This window comes from Heliangelus exortis, chromosome 9 (assembly GCF_036169615.1).
Source record: "Heliangelus exortis chromosome 9, bHelExo1.hap1, whole genome shotgun sequence".
In the NCBI taxonomy this organism is placed as follows: Eukaryota; Metazoa; Chordata; class Aves; order Apodiformes; family Trochilidae; genus Heliangelus; species Heliangelus exortis.
Window position 1 is genome coordinate 18,986,289 of NC_092430.1, and position 22,564 is coordinate 19,008,852.

General features: G+C 38.4%; 1 long non-coding RNA gene across 1 annotated transcript in view; it reads right to left on the reverse strand.

Annotated features, from left to right (window-relative positions):
- Positions 1–22,027, reverse strand: part of LOC139799979 (uncharacterized) — a 32,780-nt gene extending 10,753 nt beyond the window's left edge. The window contains exons 1-2 of the long non-coding RNA XR_011727535.1: positions 21,856–22,027; positions 5,744–5,830 (exon numbers count right to left, since the gene is read on the reverse strand). This is a non-coding gene — a long non-coding RNA (uncharacterized lncRNA). The remainder of the gene's footprint in view (positions 1–5,743; positions 5,831–21,855) is intronic.
- Between the last annotated feature and the right edge of the window lie 537 nt (positions 22,028–22,564).

Genomic DNA, 22,564 nt, shown 5'->3' on the forward strand with positions numbered 1-22,564 from the left:
GGTATTTGTGAGTCACTGGCCAGTTCATCATACAAACCATTAAAGGCACTTCTGAGCTTTCATATGTCACAATGAAAACAACTACCAGTAAAAAAACCAAAGAAACAAACAATGAAAACAAAAAATTCCTACCCAGAACTTGTCTGTTTCTCAAGGAATAGCTTCACTAAACTTTTTGGAAAGGATTCTGCAGTGTGTGTTCCAGGTGACTGATAGTCCTATGGCTGACATAAGTTTGGGTGGGAAAAAATCTATATAAAAGCCCTTAATGGCTCTCTTACAGTTATTGTTCCAATGTATATATATATATATATTTATTACTTTTATCATGATCAAGCATCAAAAGCAAAGGGACATCTCCTGAGTACTTGCTGAGGGCTTTTAAATTTTCTTTTATTGAGAAAATTAGTTCCCCAGGGAACTGATACATTTTACTTCAGAGAGAAGCACAAGGACCTAAAGCTCTATAAATATGTATTTTTCAAACAATTTTACTAATTAATTTTGTGCCTGAAGGAGTTCAGAATGGCCTTTTGAGGCTGCATGGAGACTCCAGCCATGTACACTTACAAATCTGCTATTAACTGAACATACTTGTATGGCTGGGCTATAATGCATAATGCTTTAAATCACATATCTAACAAAGTCCAAACTAAAACATGACAAAGATGATGATGATGAGAAATCATCATATGGGGATAAAGAGCCAGACACCCTCCTGGCTGCCAGCTCTCCAAGGCTCTGCTGATTGATCAGCAGAAACTAAGGCTGAGAGGGTTACCCACCACACCACTGCTGCTGTTCTTGTGCTGTCAAGTGTCACCAGGGCACTATTTATCTTCAGAACAGTCTTGTTAATGCTGGCTCCCCAGCTGGGAAAAGCAGGCAAAAATGGGAATGACAGGAGTTCATTTCTTGCTCATCAGCAAACTCTTAAGAGGAACCCACCTCCTCAGATTTAATTATAGTCAAAAATTCCCTCTCCACTGACTGTGAAAAGGGATGGACTAAATCTTACCTGACTCAGAGCTAGAATTGGACTGAGATCATTGCCTGCTGGAGGAACAGGTACTTTAGCTACTTTAATGTTTGGAGTTTTATTGATAGTCTGAATCTTGAAAAATATTTAAAATACTGTCAGTACTATGAAATTATTAGAAACAGGCTTCTAAGAATATCTAAGACTATCATTAGCTGCTTCCCAGAGGAGCATATAGAATCATAGTTTCTGCTACTGTTCTGAATAGTTTCTGTTGCAAGGGACCTTAGAGATCATCAACTTCCAGCCCCTCTATCATAGGCAGGGACACTTCCCATCAGACCAGGTTGCTCCAAGCCCTATCCAACCGGGCCTTGCACTTCCAGGGATGAGGCAGCCACAGCTTCTCAGGGCAACCTGTTCCAGTGCCTTACAACCCTCACAGGAAACAATTTCTTCCTAATGTCTAGCCTAAATCTACCCTCTTCCAGAATAATACCATTACCCCTTGTCCTATTGCTACATAAATATTAGTGTTTGCATACACTAAGTATTACTGTTTGTCTTGAAGACTATGGTCCTATAAAATTATAGTCCTCTTACTTATAAAAAATATTTTCTTACATCTTATAATTTTCACAGTTTTGGCTCCCTTCCATTAATTACGTATCTATTTCTTAAAGTTTACAAGTAACAGCTGCCTTTGAGATCAAAGCTGATCAAAATAGCAGGGGGTGCAGGGACAGAGTTGTATTCTCCTTAGTACATTCCCATGGTTTTGATCAAAGTATGCAAAGCATTGCATTAAGCTGAGACTGAATTTCATGGCATGCAGCCATATTCAACTGGCAAACAGAAATATAATCTCCCATAGTTTATTATATACATAAGTGTCTGTGCTTATCTTCTTTCCATCTCCCATCTCCATTTTTTCCTATGGAGTGTTCATTATATATGTGCAAGCTGAATTGTTCAGGGGTGTTCAAGAGTAGAATCTAGCCCATAAACCAATTAAAGTCACAACTGCTTTCACTTTACTCTCTGCATTATGTTCTCAATTGCCAAACTCTGTAGCCATCACAGCATGGCTCTAACAGTGCAATGCTGAGTTGCATCAAAGGTCCTTAGCAAATATTGGAGAGTAATTGTTATTGTAGACAGCCCCAAGCTTTGCTTTTGTGAACAGAATTATTATATTGATGCATAAATCCACACTTCGAGAGCAGAATATAAAGCTTAGATATGTTTTCCATTGCTTAGGAAAGGATCCAGAAGGCCACAGTCATGTATGTTTGAAATGGAAGAAAAAAAGCCTTTATCTGACTACTCAGATTTACCTGAAAGAAAATGGACTGCCAAGAAGATAAAATAGACTTTTTAAGGTTGTATTATTTTCAAATGTTCACAAAAAGATCCTGCAACAGAAGCAAAGAAATCTATAGGTATCATTAAATTTTGCATATCCTATTATTTTAGTGAGAGGAGTAGCATGATGCCAGCTAGATTAAAATGCTTCTGACAATGTAAGACAAAACAGAAAAAAATCCAAAACCAAACTGAACAAAAAGAAACTGCACTAATCATATGAGATTGAATTCATATTTAAAGTCATACCAGTATGGTAATAAGCATGTTCATTAAAAACATGGAAACATTAATGGAATACCAAGCAAGTGAAACACATGGTCAAGGACAAAGTATATGCAATCATCATCCTTCATTAAAAAAATATTCCTCCAACAAATTTCCAGTGAGCTCTTATCATGTGCCTGTATTGAAATAGCAGCACAGACTAACTGCATTTTTCTAATTTCATTTTATCTATGCACTTAAATTCTCCCTTTTTTCTATTTGGGATCTCCCCCTCTTCCTGTCCTGAACTCAGCAGTGACAGTTGTTACACAACTCTGCAGAGCCCTTTTGCCCTCTCAAAGGATTTTGTTAAGTGGTAGATTATTACTCATTTATAGTCAGATGGCTACTCACTTATAAAGGGCCTAATTCTGCTTTTACAGTCCCCTTAATCGGGAGCCACTGCATAGAAAATACATAAGTCATGAACAAGTGGGGTGAAAGATAAGGTCAAATCCAAACTGATGAGGTTCTCTAGAATAAAAAGGAGTTATATAAGTAGAAGATTATATTTTCTCATTGACAAGGAAGTTTTTTTTATCTTCTTCTGAGGCCTTGAATCTTCTATTCAGTCACTGTGAACTTTTGTTGTTTCTGAAAAACTTTTAATAAACAGTTTAGCTTCCAACCTACTTGCTGGCAGATGAAGAGCCCTGGGACTAACACATTTCTCAGGATGAAGAGGTCTCTAAAGTTGAGTGCTTACTTCTGTCTTAATGCCTAGTGGCCAAATTCTGCTTGTAGATTCCTCAGCATAAATCAAAAGTAACATTATTACAACCATGGGTATTAGAAAGGTAAAATCCTAATAAATGAGAGGAAAACAAAGCCTCAAGGGGTTTTAAGAAAGTGGATTAGTTTAGGTAATTTTGAGAAACTGTTCTCAAGGAAGCACTTGGGGACAGTAAAGTTTAATTAGGCTGTAGCCTGTTGTAGCTGCGGGTGGTTTTGTTTCTGCCTCTTTTCTTCCCTCCCATACACTAGTGAGTAGCTCTCATAAACTACTAAAATAGCTCCTGTTTGACAACAAAGGAAGGTAGAGGTGACTGGGCATTTCTATAAAAGAAACAGAATCACCCTTCTTGATTTTGAATTAATTTGAATTAAGAGCTAAATCTTACTGCAAGAGGCAGGTTTGGGTGGGAAGGGTGCTTCTATGTATGTGCAGATCTGAAGAACACACTTGATCTGCCTCAAGTAGCATTGGCAGTGTGAGGAGCTGGGTCCATGACTGCTCCTTTCATCTGACCATTATTTCTGCCCGGGGATCCTCCAAAGTGTTTTGTGCTCTACTGAAACAATACCCCATTATTTACATTTCCCTGCTGGGACCTTTATGAAAATGGCATATTTGCCTGTTGGAACCTTCACTGCTGTTATGTGTTTGGAGTCGATGCAACTACATGAAGAAAACTTCAGCAAGTGTACAAGGCTTGGGAAGAGGTTTCAGGGTGCTAAGAGATTTTTTTTCAAATATTTTTAATTTATTTGGGTTAAATTTTAATCAGGCAGAAAAATGTGAGTCCAACAGCAGTCAGACTTAATTATATTTTATGTTTTCTATATTCACTCTCATTTTTTTTTAATGTGGTGTCCTTGACATGTTTCATTTGTGACAACAACATGGCGGAATGACTCAATTTCATACATAATTTATTGAAATTTTTTAAACGCTACATTCCTTCAGTCATTTTCATGTATAATTGAATTTAAGTTGGCTTATTCTAAATTATAAAATCTTGTATTGGATAATGCTTGGCACCTCAATAAGAAGACAATTCCAGGTCCTTACTAATTTCTAAAATGCCCTTGAATCTTATTTAAAATGAAATTGAGTTGCTATGATTATAAAATTTAAGCTTGGGTGTGAATATAGGAAGACAAGGATTATTATTTTTCTTACTTTGAGTATTTTCTGACTTTCCCTTGAATTATGAAGTTCTCCCAAAAAAGATGATGATTTTGTCTGGTTTTAAAATATTTATGCTAGTTTTAGAGAACAGCAGAAAACAAATAAACTTCTATTAAAACAAAGAAAATATATTCCAGGCCTAACCATAGCCCTCATTCTATCAGGCATTCCAAAGTGTTTGCTGAGAAAATCCATTTAGATTAAAGAGTCTACAATACAGTACACTACATTACACAGCATACATATGGACAGCAGCTTCTTTTATACCCTTGCAGAGGTAGCTGCTCTTGCACAAAATGGGACAAACAGCAGAAAAATGGGTGCATAGAGGCTGCTAATTTGGGAAGATGTGAATTTGCCTTCCCAGTCTTACTTGTCACACAGACTCTCACAGAAGTCACTGAAGTATCCAAATATAGGAGCTTTCAGCCCTAACTATAGCCTTGTAAAACAACTAGAAGCTCAGAGCATCTCTTAGAAAGATTTACATTTAGAAAGCAGATAGTTTGGCACAGCACATCTTATCAATAAAGTGCCAGAACATTTCAAAGAACAGAGCTCAGCAATACAGTTCTATCACTACAGTTTTAATAAATTTCAGGTTTTACCATGTCAGATGCTTTTGGCCTAATTTTGATGCACATTGACAAACTAGCAGGAAATAAGGGGGGTGGGGAAAAGAAAAAAGAAGAAACTGCAAGATATTAATATTCATGTCAGCAATTAGAGAAGTCCTGCTAGTATATAGTAGGTCATTGAACCAGCAAAGTGTAAATGTAAGGGAAAATAAGGACTTTAGTAACAAAGGCAGCACTTGGGAATGTCACCAAGTTTATATTGATGACAGAATTTCTATAAGACATCATTTGCTTACTTTTTTTTCACTCTGATTGGATCTTAAACACTTCTTTAGTTCTGCGACTTGGAATTTTGGTGCCAGCCCAGCAGAAAGTTTTCTTAGAAAAAAATCTAGAGTGTCAAATATCTTCTGAATATTAAATAAAGCACAGTTATTTCCACCCTTTAAAGCAGTCTTGTTGTGATAAGAAATCCTGATACCTTCTTGTTCAACAATGCTACTCTCTGATATGGCTTCTCACTTAAATGCTAAAAGTAAAATTCTGCTCTTGGACACCTAATGGAATTGACACACCTAAGAGGGAGAAAATTTGTTTCTATAACTACTTTGTGCAACAGCAGAATTACTACATTTTCATTACTTCCTTTGTGGGGTCCTTCTGAAGGCACTGGGATTCCATAGGTCTAGAAGTCCACAGAACTCAGGCTTCAGAAACCTTTTTCACATCCTGGAAAACATAAAAATATTATTCTCCTAAGGCATAGTCTGTCAGCTACAGATAACCTTTCATATATCATTGAAATAAGGTGGAGTATTTTGAGATGTTCTCCCCTGAGATTTTATATTCATCTAAAGTCAGGTAAAAATCATAGTGATTTGCAATAAATTTCCCTATAATATAGAAAGGATTTTTCCAGTTTCACTTTCAGCTTACTTATGTGCTGTCTAATATAGACTTGCTAGGAATATATGGGGAGATGACACATGTTTTACTTGGAACAGATGCAAACTTGGATCTAAAATGAGAGGTGTGTTTTGTAAGTTGTTACTGATGACATATGGGCACGACAAATTCAGGACAGATTTTCATTTACCACCACCAAGAACCTTACCCTTCAGATGAGGCTGGATATGACCCTATCTGATTACATCACTGCTTGTTCTCATCTCTGTGTCCATGAAGACTTGTTTCAGCTCCCCTGGCATTGTGACAAAGCCACAAGATATCACAAGATATGTCAATTCAAGGAATGACTTTGATGACCCCTATACTGCTGCTAGTGCCCTTGCTCATGAGATGCTATGTGGTTTTTATTCTCAATAGTGTGCACGTGTCTATGGCACAGAACATGCACACAGAGATAGTGATGAAGAAGAGGACTGCACAAGATCCTCAGTCCTCTGTGAAACCGAGGCTTACAGAAGTAATTCTAACATGAATACCCTGATACTGACAGCTGATTCCCTGATTCTCCAGTATTTAATTTCCACTTGTATGTGTCATAAAGCAAGTGAGAGCCACTCTGCCTTCTCTCTGTCAAAGGGTGAGAGGAAACCTCACACAGTTCATTCTTATTAGCAGCTTAGAAGTGCTGGTATAGAAGAGGTACTAGGCTTTAGCTGCAAATCTGAAACTTTTTGGTTGATAGTGACCTAGAGGTGACTACAGATTAATGGTGGGCGAGATGGCTGCTTCCCATGTAGCTGCTTTTTGGCTTGTAATCAGCTCCTTATTACCTCCAGCCTAAGCAAATTTCCAAAGACAACTGCTGACCCTTACTTCAGAGTGACATGAGGAAGAGCCACCAAAAGACAGGGACAAAAAAGAGATCAGTAACAAGTCACTTTCTATTCTGCTTCAGACACAGAAGTTTAGAGATGAGCAAAGAGTTGTGTGAGTTGTCCAGCTCCTGGAGAAGGAGACAGAGCAATCACCTGAGTGTCTGAGCATGCACAGAATACCTGGATCCATGCAACTGCACATTTTGCTTGCATGTGAGACTGGTCCTAAGTGATGTTCTCAATTTCCATATTAATTCAAGGGCTGTAGCCGAAGGTAAAAAAGCCAAAGTCTCCAGGGAAGGGAAACAAATCACTTTGACTTCTGAAGGGAATCAATATTAGGCGGTGCATTGATTAAAGTGTGGAAACCCATGGATCAGTTCCAGATTCTGTGTCACAAAATCCCTCAGGAATTCTTACAATACATCTTCATTATATTCAGCTTAGAAACACTTCAAGCAGGAGAAAAAGCTGGACAACTCTGCAAGTAGCTTGTCTCTTGGCTTAGAAACGGAAATATATTTTAGTGTAATTTAAAACGGTCTGCTAACCCTGTGAACTCTACCAGCAAAACCACAGCTCTGCCTACATGATCACCTTCCTGAGAAAAGGAGTGAAAGAACAAATCTCAGAAGTTAAAATGTCCCTTTTCCCAATGAAAGGTTAGAAGGCGCCTGGATAATAGGGGATAGGAGGATTTAGATAAAATGGGACACCAGAAGACCACCTTCAATTACATTCCAGCTTACAAACCTGGATCCTAAAAGAGCACTCTATGCCCTAATGTGAAATCAGAAGGAAATTCAGACGCCAGTCACAGGAATATGAACTTCAAGGAGACAGCAAGTATTGTATTGGTTTAGCCACTCTCAGTCAGTAAGTGGAGTTTCTCTGCAGGTTCTGTCTGTACCCATGCTGCCACCTTCAATCTAATCCTTGCTGCAAAACATCAGATTTCCTGTGGCAGAAATTATGCTGCTTCAGATCTAGTGCCAGAGCTGCTCACATGACTTTTCCTTAACCTGCACCAGTCTAAATGAGGTCTGTTAGTCGAGATGTTTCAGCAGTACATTTTTTCACTAATCCATCTAATTTTGAAGAAAATGGGTTAGGGAGCAAATGCACAAGCACTCCTGCTGGCAGTTTTGAGAAGGCTGTTACCTTCAGCACAGGAATGGTAACTAAGTGCTGGGGACTGTTGAATTTTTGACAGAACCATTTGCAAAATGAACCTTCAATCTCACCCTTCTTCGGTTACCTCTTGGATCTTCTGCCTTTCAGTTTCATGCCCTTAATGCCCTGAGCAGTCAGGAAAGTTAAGCCCAATGGCAGAGAAACAAAACCAGAAAAGAGAAAAAAAATTAAAGATTATAAATAGTATTTTGCTTTGTCCAGTCCTACACTCAAGGATTTTTACTGCTCCCATTTAATTAAAAATCAACACCAAAATACCCCTTTTACAAAAGTAGCATTCATTTCAAAAACCAGTGAATAAAATTTTCAGAGCTCCTGAAATCTTTAAAGAGCCAGTAAAATCCAGATCGTTGTCACACACGGTTTCATATTTAAACACTTATTAAAACCTAGAAGCACACATACACGCTCTCAAAGTCAAGCAGCATACAGAGATCCATGCCACACTCCATTTACACAAAAGCCTGGTTAAAAAAGGAGCAAGTCACCATCTGCTGAACCATCTGCTTCATCCAAGTCCTGTTCTTCATTTACGGTCACTGGGATAGGAGCTTCCACAGGAAAAAACATTCAGCATCATCAGAATCCACACATAAATATTTAATACGTTCTAATACCACCCTCAGCTTAGTCACATTGTGGTTTCAGGACAAAATTTTGGCTCAGGACACAGATTTGACTTAGCTGGCTATATACTTGAGGATTAAGGACATGTTTTTAAACAGCACTTTAAGTAGTAGAGAGTTGATCTGAGGGGTTCTGCTATTTCTTCCTTTAACACTTGCCCTTGTTCATAGATCATTGCCCTTGACCAAGATCATAACCTTGGCAGAGGGCCATTTGCAAAAAACGATGTGTTTTGCCTGTTGATCCTGCTGCACTTTGGATTTAAAAAAGTAAAGAAGTGAGACTTTCAGGCCATTTATTTCTTTCCATATATAGCCTGGCAACTACATAGTATTTTCCTACATAAAAGCTATTTAAATCTAAGCCTGCAATAATGTTTAGCCTACCAAAGTATTTGAGCACTCAGAAGGAAATTACTTTCCTGCTTTTCTCCTAAAACATATCTCCTGTGGAAGAACTGTCTCTCTCAATGTGATATGAGCACAGAGGAGTAGAAGTTTCCTTTGCTGGTTCTATATTTCTTCATCAGTTCATTCTTGTCTGTGCCTTAGAAGCCTGCCCAGGCGGGGAAAAAAAAAGGCTTTATATTTTTTCTGCATTGAGAACCCCTGCATCTATATCTAGGTGATAGCTTTTTGTCTTTGCTATTTACTGTGCAAACAGCAGAAGATGGAGCAAACAGCTCTTTCAGTACCTTTGTCTGTAAACTGTTTGGTAGACCTTTAATCCAAAGCAGGCCTGTTTGATGATGACCAAAATGGGGCATTCCCTAATTCCCAGATGCAGATGTTGCTGCAGTGGTTTAGTGGAGATGGGAACAGGCACTCTAAAGGGCAAGAGGCTGTGGTGGCAGGGAGACTTTTTGTGACTGTCTGAAGTAGTTACCACTCCTAGCTTTGTGCTTCACCCTCCATTGGACTTTACTACAGTGAAGTAGCAAAATGGATAAAATGAGCACTGCTTATCTCCTCCAATGCAAAGTGCACGAGGTAGCTGAAAAATCCCTGTCCAAACCTCTCTGCTCTGACACCCCGCGTGAGCTGAGCTGTCACAGGGCACTTAGGCACAGCAAAGCAGCTTCCCACTGCTCAGAGTCAGAATGTTCTGTACAGCCTTCTCCTGTCCAAAACATGTTTTCCTCACTGTAAAATTTTTCCATTTAGTTTAATTAAACTTATCTTGCTTTCAAACACCAAAAAAGAGAAAAATTAAATTAAAAAAAAAATCCCTCCCCCCCTACTCTTTCTTTTCCTTTTGACCCTTTTCTGAACCCGTTTCAGTGGATTCTCCCAATGGGAATTTACTTCAGGCTCTGCACTCCCCACTGCACTCAGGAGGTACACCTTAAGTTAACGTGGCCATAACTCTTTTACACCATGGGTTTTTTTCCTTTCAGCTAGAGATTGGCTTGGTTTCATGGCACAAAGCCATCTAATAGAGGTTGTTCTGGTACATCATGGGCTGGCACAGCCCCAAAGGGATATTCTTGCAGTAAAGGACATGCTGGGTTGACAGGCATTTCCCCAATTGCCTTTCAAGGACAGGAGCTAGAAGGCAACAAAAACATGCTGCCACTCTGTCACTCTCCCACCTCAAAGCATCACTTAAAAAATTCCTAGATTTACAAGTATTTTGGAAAGTTTAGTCCACAGAATGGCAGAAGGGAGTTGAAAGCAGCTATAAGCTGCTTCCCAGAGCTCTGCAATGGAAAGGTAATGTGGTTGGAAGCCTTTTACAGTCGTATTTCATAAATATAAATGATAATACAATATGCAAAGGATAAACAAACAGATTTTATGATCATGCTAATAATCTGGTTTTCAGTACAAAAGGAATTTATTTGCATAACTTTGTTAGCCAATATAAATCGTAATAATTTATCATAAAGTCCTTATCTTGAAGAATGATGAACTAGTGATTATTGCTGAGCAATCCTCGAGGCACCTGTTTACTAGAAAGACAATCAAGATCTAAAATGAACAAATTATTGTACTTGGAGGGGGAGCCCAGAGCAGCATGCTCATTTAAAATAGAAAGGGTGAATTCAGCTAAGAGCCAAAGCAGGCTCTCTTTTCACAGCATCATGATTTAATGCTTCTGTTAGGATTTCCTCTAAGCTTGAAAGCAACACTGGGAAAAATGGCATAGAGCTGTCAAATGGTGTAGGAAAAATACAGCTCTGCTTTGAGCATAGGAACCTGCAGGGGTTATGATAACTGGACGATGGCAGGATTAACAAAAAAACTCACTGCCCCACTTATACAGTTCAGAACCATGGTTTATCCCTCTCTTGAAGGAGGGAGAAGGCATCCAGGACAATATGCCTGAGTTGGAGAAGGGACGTCCAAAAAGGTATTCATGGTGCCTACTCTGACTGTCCTCTCCAAAGAGTGAAATTCTACAGCACCAAGGATGTGGTAATTATTGTTCACTCTTGTGACTGGAATTTTTGGGATCCTTTTGTGTTGAGACATGATGTTGTCTGAAAATAGGATGTTTATCTTTCTATAACAAAACATCATGGATATATTTTTTGCTTTACAGTGCATAGGCTTGCCTGATTCAGCCTGATTTTAGTGGAAAAAAGGTAGGGAATAATCAGGCCATGAAAATGGACCATGCTCCTCTCTGTCTCTTTAAATCCTCAATGAAATATGCAAGCATGATCTGTATTTCCAGATCTTCTGACAACTGTGTCTCTCAGATTTGGCTTCTTATGAAAGAAAATTACACTGCCCAGCCAAGAAAGTTGCACAGATCCTAGTTTCTGTACTTCATTTATATGGAGGATAAGGAAAATAAGGGTATTTGGAGACAGCAGTTTATGGAAGAAATTCTGAGAGCTATGCATTTGGCAACATTTTCAGAAGAGCATGACTCTGTGTACCTCTATTTTACCCTTCCTTGTGCATAGGTCCAAAGAGATGGCAATATACAGCCCCCTGGCTACTTTGCCTTTTCACAAGTTCATCATTGTTTGCTTGATATATCGCTGAGTATCCTCATATTCTAAAGCCACCAAACCAAATTAATGTCATGCTACTCTAAAATTAGATATTTAAGATTGTTAACTTTGCACACCAAAGATTTGTTACTGCTGTCTTTTCAGATTACAGCTTGTTTCTGCTTGTCACAAAAAGAAAACTTTACTGAAGATCACAGCTGAAGGACGGGGAGCTGACTGCCTTTCCAATTTTTGCTTTTCCACCAGATTTGCTTCCCAAATTTAAGCCATTTGTTTTTCATTGGCAATAAAGAAATCCCAAAGGTACCAAAAGTGGCACTGTCTGCCCTGTAGCATTGCTTTTACTTACAGTAATGATGAAATCTGAGTCAGGTTCAGTGGCAACACCTAAACACTGCAGTGTAGCTACATTTGGCTGGCACGAGGGGAAGAAAAAATACATTTAGAGGAGTACAAATTGTAACACTTCTGCAAAGTAAGGGAAGATTAAACCTGTATCTCTAAAGTATCATCACTTTCTTAAACATAGTAAATAATTTCTTATATTTTAACTAATCCCATTTTAGAACCAGTTTCCTCATGAGGAGTCTTAATTTTTAAGAGCAAATTCGTTGTGAAGATTAAAATAAACATTTAAACTAAATCATTAGGAAATACTTTCTGCTTCCATGACACACTTATACAATTGCTACATTCATGAGTTTTTGAAAGTTCTGGTTGTGAAGATTAGATGTCTTGGTGGAATTAAAAGCTAAAGAACTTTATAGTGCACTGCACTCCACCATAAATCATGCCAGGCTATGTGGCCAACCTAATTATCATCATTAGCAAAAGCAATATTGCTTCCTATAGCATGAAGCTATTTAACAAAATTCAAAATCCCATGCCCCCAGTCCTTCCATCATTTGAACCAGGAGCTTGCTTTTTATATAAAAAGGCTGTTTCTTTTGCTTTTCCAATAGAGCCAACAGAGGGCTTGAACTGGATGACTCAGCAAGTTCTTTGCATCTCTAACTGCTGTGGTTCCATTTAGCTACCTTACAACACAAGTATAAATGCAACCTGTGGAAAGATTTCAAACTTGCAATGTAAAAGGGTGGAAACCCACTATTTTTAAAATTTGAAAATTACAATTTATTTGGTTTATTTCTCTCAAGAAACAAATGACTAACACAGCATGAAAGGAATCAATTTTAGGTTTTCTGCTCTCTATAGAAAACCTGTGAAGAGCCCTAAGTGACACCTGCCTTCTGCATTGAAAAAATAGGTCTAGGTCAGAATTAGAGGGACAGATGATAAAAAATGATACCCAGAAATTTACAGCAACTTTCCTAGGATTATAAGCAAGTGGCAAAGCAAGAAATAGAGCTGGAGAGCAGCTACATTATGCTTCAATAATAAATTTATCACTTTCTTATTATGAAATGGCTGGTATTCCCTGTTTAACAGACACTCAGTAGAGACTGCTTAATAGAGACTCCCAACACAGTGGAGGAAAATTTCATAATACCCATCTCTAACTGGCAAAAGGGGTTCTAATATCCTAATAATTAAAATCACTGAGAAGCTATATATAAATGAGATAAAACAGAAAGAAAATGGAAGAGATCACACAAATCTGTTTTGAGAGTTACAGTGTATTACAAAGACCTTATACAAACTACCTGCACAGAAAAATAATAAATCACACAGCTTCTTCCCTCAACTCCTGCATGCTGCTGAACTGCATTGATGGAAAGGCTTTATTTTTGTATCTTTCATTCCCAGTGATGTTGATCCCCTTCTATTTTCTTTCCTCCCTTATGGCTCTTTCAATTAATAACTTTTAAGTGTTCCTTTCCTGCAGAGACTGCATCTTTCCGTGAATTTTTCTGCAGTGTTTACATTACATGTGATACCAACAGAGCTTACCAGTGAAGCCTACAATTCAAAGAACTAAACTCTCCTTATGCTAATGTCTCTTAATAGTACTCCAGCAGCAAAAAGGCCACAAAGAAGGGGAGATTAATTTGCTGAAGTATCAGTGTAGCAGCTCCTCTTCTGCATGCAGAGATTTGGAACAAACCACAGTAACTAAAGCTATCACCAGACTCCAGCATGCTGCTTGTTTCCTCATGGTGGGTTTCTGAGGCCCACAAGGGTCCTGGGGTAAAGAACTCAATTTCTGCACCTCCAAGCCACATTGATACATGGCAGAGATGAAGCAGTTCCTCAATATTTTCAGGGCAAGGCACGTAAAAGATGCCTGGACTCCAGGCTTTCCTTCTGCCTTTTGCTTGCATAAGATGTCAAAGTTGAGATCAATTTTGTAACTGTTTATTTCCACTGACTTCCACAGACACATTTCTGCTTTCAAACAAAAACTGCATCTAAGAACTCAGATTTGATAGAAAACTGTCTTAAAATATTCTAGTAGGCCAATCTTACTTTCCCTGGCACTGCTTTAGATGGAAATTTGCATATGCATGCAAAAAATTGGTTTAGACATTTTTAGTTAGCTTTTAGCTTAAATATAAAACATCAAATTTAAGATTACAGATTCCCATGAGTTTTGTTTATTGATTTGCAAAAGCAGAATTCAATTATTGCCTGTTAACATATTATTAAAAACATAAAAATCAATTAAAACTATTTTGTACATTTCACTTGCAACCAAATGCTGACACAGTATAAACTGGCTCCCTACTTCCCTCAAAAGGAAAACCAAGCTAAAGATTAATATAGATTTAAGCACTTTCAGAAAAAAACTTCAAGTGTTTTTCCTCCCACATTACAAAGTAACTGAAGAACAAGGAATAATTAAAAAGATTGGTCAGCTTTTAAATAATCTTTGGTTCTACTTGCTCTAGATTAAATAAAGCTTTTGTAATAATTTAAATAAAATCAATTCTAATTTATAAGATTTGGTATAACTGAACATAGCTGGTAATTAAGGAAATAGCACTTCTGGAAATTTCTAATACTTTCTTGTAGCAAAGCAAGCACTGTTTCTTATTGCCAGCCCCTGCATACCTTCCTATTATGAAGAAAGTATCTGTGGTTTGCAAAACCTTGTCACTACAGCAACAAAGAAGCCTACTGCTAAGATAGCTCACAGGGAGTATCAGAGTCTACAAAGGCTTCAGTTTGTGATGGAGATAACTCTGCATTCCCAAAAGATTCCCTTAATTGTTGTACAATGTGACAATCCCTGAGTTTCTAGGTTGTCTTTCCCCCTTCTTCATGGATTAAGAGCATCCTCTCTACTTAACCTCTTCACTGATGGACAAGAGATCTGTCTAGCCCAGTCACAGCAGAATTTAGGCCTGTGAAGCAGGTGTGATGTGATAAATACTGAGCCAGGACTCAGATTTCAACATTAAGACAAATTTGTTATCATTCTGATAGGACATGCTTTGTTCCTCTTCTTGCTATGGAGATAGATATTAAAAAGCTCTGAACTCTCCATGGATCCTTCATTCAAAAGCCAGTAAGAGCCTACTATTAAGCAGGAATTAAAATTCAGTAAGGAAACAATTTTCCTTTTCATGACTTGACCGGTTATTTTAAGTAGTGAGTAACTTACTTCAATAATCAAGAGAAATTAGATGGTTAGAATACAGTGTCTGATTTTCAAAGGCGTTTTGCTAGCAGCACAAGCTATGAACTTCTGTGTCTTTATAAATCTGCCTCACAGTGTACTTCCTACTAGTAAATGAACTCTAAAAATACTAAACTGTGTTGGAAATGGGGAATGGTGCTATGTTTCCATGATCAGCAGGTCTCAGGAGGGGAGTCACACTGCAACACAGACTTGTTTCTACAGGGGAGAGATGCTTCTGCTCCCAGCTGCTGCTCTGCTCATCTGCTCTGTGGACTCAGCCGTATCTCCGGGCTGTTTCACTGTTTTCACCTCTACTTCAAGCACTCATTGATTTCCACTGTTTTTCCCTCTCAGCTATTGTTTGGGAGAAGATTTTTATTCAGACATCCCATGTTTAAAGCCCTACATGCCCTACAGTACTTTTGCTGCAGTAAACTTACCTCTTGTACCCCTGACATACATCCCAGCTGTTTCCATCTTTCCTGATCTTTCAAAAGGCACCAAACAGTGGCTGAGGTTCATATGCCTAATTCATTTATTATCTCCAATTTTTCCAGTGCATTAACTCTTTGGTTATTTATTCACTTAAAAAACACCCCCAAAATTAATGACATTAATTTCCAAAGCAACTTCACATGAGCAGAGGTACCTTTATGTAGGTAATATTCACCCCTGCAGAACATTGTTAAAAACTCATAAATATTCCATGCATTTTTGTACTCAAACTACTAAAATTTCACATCAGATCAAGTTCTAATACACTGAGATTGAACACTAGATACACTTGAATATATTTTAAATTTATTGGTCTTTATGTTTCTCATTGTCTGCCCAACTCTGAGTCTCCCTGTCCCTGGACTGTGATTTGCATCTACATACCCAAGCTAGAAGGTATATTAGTCTCAGCTGAGGCTTTATTGATATCTCTGTAGCTCTCTTAAAGTCTGAAGCTATCATTTCACTTTAATGAGCAGAATTACTTAAGGCTGCTTGAGCAGCATTTACTCCATCTTTAAGCACCCCCTGCACGTGTTTATGGCAGAACAGGTATTTTTGCAGTTGTACAATAACCCACAGGGAACGTGTGCATGGGGAGGTGATTTTTCATTTCTCTGCTGTGTTTTACCACGTAGCTAAACACATAGAGCGACTGATGCTGGTGTGGGTACAAATTGCCAAGGACAATCGTCTGAAGAAGTGCATGTGGGAAGACAGTCTCTGATATTTTGAACTTTCCTGCTTATTATTTTTTTTTAAACTTGGTTGTTATATCTAAATGTGTTTTTATGGTTTGCCAGAGATCCTTGGCAGCTTTTTGATTCTGGCTAAAAATATTGTTCTTTTCCCTATCAATTATATTTACCCAGGTCCCTACTTGTTATAAATCCACTGCATATCAATAACAACATGCAACAAATTAAAGATGTCCCCCCCTTAAATTCAAAGGCAAGGAGGGATTTAAGCAACAGCTTATCTTTAATAGCACGTGTATGCACAAAAGGCAGTGGGACTGAAGAAGCTGTGTAGCTGTTTTGCTGAACTATGGCTCAATGGAAAGTCAGAGCTAAGCTTCCTCTGCCAAAACTATTTGAATTAAGTTACACAGATTAAAACACAGTACAAGAGCTTAGGCAGAACCTGTAAAAAAAGCAAGAAGCTAAATACCATGTTATGGGTTTTCATCATTTTTACAGAGTGGAATTAATGTAACCAATGTCTGTGCTTTTGGCAGAATAGTGACTGAACAATCCCATTAGAAAAACAGAAATTGAATGGGCAGCCAATCGTAAAAATAATTGCTGAACCTTTATTCTTTCCAGCTGTTTTTTGAGAATCTGAACTCAAAAGCCCTCCTTATGCTAAGCATGAATTGATTTGTCTAAAATTGAATTAATTTAATTTGTGACTAATAAAGTTTGAAGGCAAAATGTTGCTTGACCAGAATTTATTAATTTTATCTCTGATTTCTGTGTAAGTGCAATCAGAAAATGAAATACCTGTATTTTGAGGATGATTATGTCTACACATGAGACTGATGCTTTGTTATACCACCAGCAGCAGGAGCAGACTATTTGCTAAAAAGACCTTTAGCCTAGCAGCTTTACTATGAAAGCAAGACGCACAAGTCCCAGAGCTCCATTTTCTCTTTAGGCACTGGTAAGATACATAACCTTTCTATATTTGCTTTTCACACAGCAGGAAAAAATATATCTTGCAAGCCTAGATGGCAGCCATGCTCTCACATACATTATTAGTTTATATTATATTATTATGTTGATTATTATTTCTTTATTATTATATTATTAGTTTATTAAATAATTTTACTAAGACCAACAACTGTAATTTGAAAGGCTTCAAAATAAAAAAAAACATGAGTACCTGTAGATACCTGTAAGCTTACTCTGCATGTCAAAAAACAAAAGGTCTTTTTTAAGGTTCCCACCAAAGAAAACAGCAGTACAAGAGTTAGAAGGAAGAATTTTACTCCAGAAGCTGAAATGAATTTACAGGACAACTGATGTGTTAATGTTTTCATATTAACTAAGTTTACTAAACTCTGCAAAATAACTGTGAAATTATGTGATTCTAAAGCTGCCATTCAGGCAGCTTTTAAGTTAGACTAATAGATCCCAGTTTGTAGAACATGCTGTCTCCACCAGCTTGCCCTAGAAAACTAAGGATGCTTAGCAACTCAGGACTGGTGTCCAAGTCTGATCTTAGACACATTGCAGAATTTCCCTGTATATTAGCACATAGCTGCAATGTGTCATTTCTTTTTCAATCATAGACAGTCATATGAAAAGAACTGGATTTCTTCTATCTTTTCACCTGTAAGACACCCCTAATAATTTCCACTGGTTTGCATTACAGCAACACTCAGGATCCCAGTATTGAAGCTCCCCTGCCTTACAGTTTGTTCACACACTGATCTCTGCCAAGCCTGCATGTTCTGTGGTTGTTCATATGCACTGGAAGTGTATGCTAATTTGTTTGGGGTTTTTTTTTTTTTTCTGATTTGTTAGCACTGGAAACCCACTTTTCATGTAAAAATTCACCATAGAAAAAAGCATTTCTTTCACACTAGATCACAAACTCTTCGGGCATCCAGAAAAACCATCAAGTAATAGACACTATCCAAAAAACAACCAATTCCCTTTAGCTGCTGGCAGTGTGGTCTAGCTCACTGCTGGTACAGTTACTCAGTGTTAAAGGCCATAAAAGCCAGTCAGATGGTCAGTACAAAAAAGATACTTGCCAGAGACACAGGAGGGGAGAGTTACATGAAGATTTATGAGCAAAACATTCTGCTTGCAAACCTTTGAGCTCTCCTTGTGTGAGCTTTCTCAGCACACACAAAGAATGAAGTTTCCAAAGGGAGAGCTTCTCCCAATGGGATTCACAAAATACTTGTTGCAGACACCCTGTACTGAGAAATCTTTCCTCTGTAATAAAAATTTACACTCCCCGGGCCCATCCTGTCTTTTTATTCATGGTTTGGGCAGCATTTTGCAAAAGAGGCTTGTTCTATTAGAAACAGTAACTGGCATGGCTATTTACTTTTTCTTAAGTCATATGGCTGGAGGCCTTAAACAACTTTTTAGGTATTCTTCATTACCATTCAAAGGAAGCAGACCTTCTTCAAGAAAGAAATGTATCCCTAAGTAGAAATTTAAAATGGAAAAAGGTTAATTGACAAGTTCAGTAATCTTGCTGAAATGATGAGCTGCAATTAATTCTTGCAATTGTTAGTAGAACCAGCAATGAATAATTATTTAAATCAATGGAACCTAAGCAGACATTTTGAACACTGTACTGGCAGTGGGTGAATGAAGAATATGGGAAAATGTGTTACTAGGTTGGGGCCTTACTGGATAGTAAACAAAACCCCTCAGTACTTGTCAGGACAGTTCAAAATTATATACAGAAGATTTTAGAATCAGCAAACTCCTTAAGATACGAGAACAGTTATCTTTTCAAGTCTAGCTAAAATAAATACACATGCTTCAAGCTGTTTCCTATCTCCTGATAGTTTTTAACCTTTTTTTAATGAACTCTTCAGTAACTGGGAAAGTTACTTTCCAATTTGTTACATGGTTTTGGATTGCTCAACAGATCTAATTACCATTAAGTCACTTTATCTCTGAATCAAGCATTTTTCTGCTTCTGCTTTCTTCCAGCATTTAATGAATTAGTGATTGTTCGTGTCTGTAGGCCATGATATGAAAGTTTGTCCTTTAATCTGGAAATTTGAATTGATGGTCCCCTGACTCCAAAAAACCCAGTGTCTGTGAAGTCAGGGGAGTGAATGTGAGAGAGGTACCCAGAAAAGTACTACCTGCAAAAGTACTGAAACTGCAAGAAAAGAAGCCAGCTGCTCAACAACAATCCCATCACTAAGCTGAAGTCTGATGTAGTGTGGGAGCTGAAGGTGACTTTCACACCTCCCACTCAGGACTGCAGTAGGTAGCTCAGACTCCAGGGCAGAAATCCTGCTCTTCCCAGCATCACTGGCAGACCCAAGCCAAAACCAGTGAGCCTCCAGCTCTGTGTGATTCTGGAGTGAGACTGAATAAGCGTTCAAGGATGCAGATAAGTAGCTACTCAAAGAACATCTGCAGTGCAGATTTTATATAAAACTCAGGAACTCCCACCTATTTGTGCAAACTGAGAACTTATTAATTAGCTTTCTGACCTACTCAACTAATTTTTCACATATATGAGGCAGACTGACATGGGGGAAGATAGACAGATACCTACATAAATAATATGGAGATTATTCAGTATCTGAAGACACGCTCAGTGAATTCTTCTTTGCTGGAAAAGTATGATCAACAAATGTGCCATCCCAGAGAGCCTTCTCAGAGAACACACAGTGGTTTTTATTTGCAAATACTGAACACCATCCTGTCCTATTCTCATTTCACTGGAACTGTTGTGACTTTTTTCCCTAGAGAGCACAGAAAGAATCATGCTTTTGTCTGAAAAGGCTACTAAGTGAAGCTGTGAAAAGAAAGCAGCAGCAAATAAGGTGTTTTTTAGAACAACTTCTTCCACCACTTTTTTGGTTTTTGCTTTTAGTCATAGTCAATGTCTCAGTGGATAATAATGCTAAAAGCTTGATGGCACCCACACACAGCATCCCAAGTCTGACATACTAAAGATAATCCAAGGAGCTCTATTCTGAGCTCTGAACAGCCACATCTGTCTCAGTCCTTTGGGCTCTTTTCTCCTCACTCAGCATTTATTCCCTCTCTTTGTATCCGTCAGTTTGCATGATCACAGAACCCCCTTCTCTTCCACAAAACTGCTCACACAGCTGCCTGGCTAGAGATGAAAGAAACCTGCATTACAGGAGCTGGAGCAATGTCAGAGCCTGCATTGAGAGGAAAATGTGGTACCCAAGTGCAGACTTGGACTCGGCCACAATACTGTGGCCTACTTGAATCTCAAGTGTTTGTGTCAAAATCAAGCTGGCCCATCTCTTACTTCACCTCATAGTTTAGCAGCTGAATTCATTTGTTGAATTTGAGAATTTTACCATCCATTTCACTTCAAAGACTCTCTGAGAAATCATTCTAAAGTACAAGACAAGTTTACCTGAAAGGGCATCACATGGCATTTGCAGTTTATCCCTAGGGCAGAGCACAGCAAGGGCTCACCTTGCAGGACTATTTGAACTGGCAAAATTTCATTGATTTCTCAGTGCTGTGAAGACATGTTTCATTAGTGCTTAATGTTTCTCACAATTTTAAAAATTATTATTTCTACCATTTACATCTCTGCAGTGCCCCATCAACCTGCTGCACCTCTTGGAGATGCTTCAAGTCACAGGCTTATTTAGAGCCAGACCCTGGATTCAATTGTCAAGGATGCAACTGACATTTGTGGCTACCCTTGAACAGTGCTCTCCCTCACCATCTCTTTATCCTTGCTGCCAGCTGTCTGTATCAGTGTATCAGTGGCTTCTTGATTTTATATAAAAAGAAGATATATTATTGTTTGCTTTATATAAATCCAAAACAACAGGCACAGAAAGAACATGCATCTGGCTGTGAAGTCCTTTCGCAGTAAATTCCTTTCCAACACCCATGACCCAGGCTGGACCTCTTCCTAATTTTCAGAAAAGTCTGAATACAGCTCCCATGGATGTCTGTTGAAGAACAAGGCTCAGAAAATGGGCCTGTCTTATCTCCCATGATGATCCAAACGAGTAGGATGTGTCCAAATCAAGTCCCACAAGAAAAACCTGTCTTTCTCCTAGATTCACCTTCCCAATCCAACACACACTTTGAGACCACAGCTGTAACTGCAACCACATAAAAACAACCACATAAAAAGGCTTTGCCACCTAATGATAAAATGTAAAGATATTCCTTCCACCTCTCCACAGAGATCTTCTGCCATGGCTCTGATCGTGTTTGCCCTGGGGACATACTGCCCAGAATGCCTGGAAAAAAAAGACCACCTAGAGGTGTTCCTGGATACCCCTGGCATTACTAGAGCAGCGTCTCCTTTCCCGCTTCTGCTCCCTCGAATTATATCTAATCCTAAATATTTAAATACTCAAAGGTGAGACATACAAACTGCATTAAATTCAAACCTTATGCTCTTCTATGCTGACTAGGACTTCTGCTCCTCACAAGGCAGACAGGCTCTTAATGTGGATCACAGGAAAAGCTCACACAGTTCCAACATTTTTGAGTGCAGGGAACTTTTCCATATTCTGCAGCGTGCAAGGGAAGCCTTATGTGGCAAGTCATCTCTGCACCTGGAGACCTGGATAAAGAAAGACATTCAGGGGAAAAAAAAAGCCTTGGGTAAGGATTTTAGCCATTAGCTTTCAAATAGCAACTGCATAAGCTGTTTTATGGGGTTTTTTTTAAATCATTGTGAAGAGGTTTTCAAGCATTTTGAAACCACTAAAAAATGCACTTGGTGGATTTCCATACAGCTTCCATTTTTCACTGACAATGCAGCCTGGGTTGGCAAAGGTTCGTGTATTTGGTAGCTTTTTTTGCAGTTAGTGCATTTAACAGTGTTTTGAGTTGCAATATGATTTCCTGGTTTGTTGACAAATTCCTTAGGCAATCTTACAACCAGGTTATATTATGATTTTTTTTAAAAAAAATTATAGGATAGCTGAAAAGGACAGTCTTGTAGACAGACCAACAATATCCACCAGAATTACAAATGGATGACCCATGGTGACAGTGCAGATGAAGTCCAGATGTAGTTCAAGGCCACTATTCTGACCAACTTCAACCTAACCATCCCAGCAGATGAGATCTCTGTTTCCTCCAGTTTCTTTG